This window comes from Entelurus aequoreus, linkage group LG05, assembly GCF_033978785.1.
Source record: "Entelurus aequoreus isolate RoL-2023_Sb linkage group LG05, RoL_Eaeq_v1.1, whole genome shotgun sequence".
Classification (NCBI taxonomy): Eukaryota; Metazoa; Chordata; class Actinopteri; order Syngnathiformes; family Syngnathidae; genus Entelurus; species Entelurus aequoreus.
The window spans coordinates 9176250-9177808 of record NC_084735.1 but is presented as its reverse complement, the minus strand read 5'-3'; the positions used below and the strand labels follow the sequence as shown (position 1 = coordinate 9177808).

General features: G+C 28.4%; 1 protein-coding gene across 1 annotated transcript in view; it reads left to right on the top strand.

Annotated features, from left to right (window-relative positions):
• LOC133649584 (serine-rich and transmembrane domain-containing protein 1-like) overlaps nt 1–1559 on the top strand; it is a 22740-nt gene continuing 21181 nt past the window's right edge. The window contains exon 1 of the mRNA XM_062046184.1: nt 1–54. The gene's annotated coding sequence lies outside the window, so the exon portion shown is untranslated. The remainder of the gene's footprint in view (nt 55–1559) is intronic.

Genomic DNA, 1559 nt, shown 5'->3' with positions numbered 1-1559 from the left:
AGAAGACAAGAAGATGGATTGTGTTTGTTTGTGTGCTGCCTGACGACTGACCAGGTTTGTTTCACTTTCCTTTCACTCGCCGTTTATTTACATGGTGTTATATATAACACCATGTATATATAACACCATGTAAATATAACACCATGTAAATATAACAGTGTTATATTTACATGGTGTTATATCAGGGGTCACCAACGCGGTGCCCGCGGGCACCAGGTAGCCCGTAAGGACCAGATGAGTAGCCCGCTGGCCTGTTCTAAAAATAGCTCAAATAGCAGCACTTACCAGTGAGCTGCCTCTATTTTTTTAAATTGTATTTATTTACTAGCAAGCTGGTCTCGCTTTGCTCGACATTTTTAATTCTAAGAGAGACAAAACTCAAATAGAATTTGAAAATCCAAGAAAAATATTTTAAAGACTTGGTCTTCACTTGTTGAAATAAATTCATAAATTTTTTTACTTTGCTTCTTATAACTTTCAGAAAGACAATTTTAGAGAAAAAAATACAACCTTAAAAATGATTTTAGGATTTTTAAACACATATACCTTTTTATCTTTTAAATTCCTTCCTCTTCTTTCCTGACAATTTAAATCGTTGTTCAAGTAAATTTAATTATTTTATTGTAAAGAATAATAAATACATTTTAATTTAATTCTTCATTTTAGCTTCTGTTTTTTTGACAGAGAATATTTGTGAAATATTTCTTCAAACTTATTATGATTAAAATTCGAAAAAATTATTCTGTTTCAAGTTTTTATAGTTTGTATAAAACTATAAAAACAAATTTAGAAAATCTGCAGAATCAAATTTAAATCTTATTTCAAAGTCTTTTGAATTTCTTTTAAAAAATTTTGTTCTGGAAAATCTAGAAGAAATAATGATTTGTCTTTGTTAGAAATATAGCTTGGTCCAATTTGTTGTATATTCTAACAAAGTGCAGATTGGATTTTAACCTATTTAAAACATGTCATCAAAATTCTAAAATTAATCTTAATCAGGAAAAATTACTAATGATGTTCCATAAATTATTTTTTTAATTTTTTCAAAAAGATTCGAATTAGCTAGTTTTTCTCTTCTTTTTTTCGGTTGAATTTTGAATTTCAAAGAGTCGAAATTGAAGATAAACTATGTTTCAAAATTTAATTGTCATTTTTTTCGTGTTTTCTCCTCTTTTAAACCGTTCAATTAAGTGTAAATATAATTAATTATTAATAATAACATAGAGTTAAAGGTAAATTGAGCAAATTGGCTATTTCTGGCAATGTATTTAAGTGTGTATCAAACTGGTAGCCCTTCGCATTAATCAGTACCCAAGAAGTAGCTCTTGCTTTCAAAAAGGTTGGTGACTCCTGTGTTATATTGTGTCCACCAGCGAGCACTTTCAGTATTTTGGATAGGCTATGGGAGGGTCAAATGATTAGGAACAGCTACGGTACACAAGATTACATTTTTAATGACATGTCAATCAAGAGTCCACATTTTATACATATATATATATATATACTAATGTATATATGTATGTATATATATATTAAAACTGAAAAGATATTACTAATAA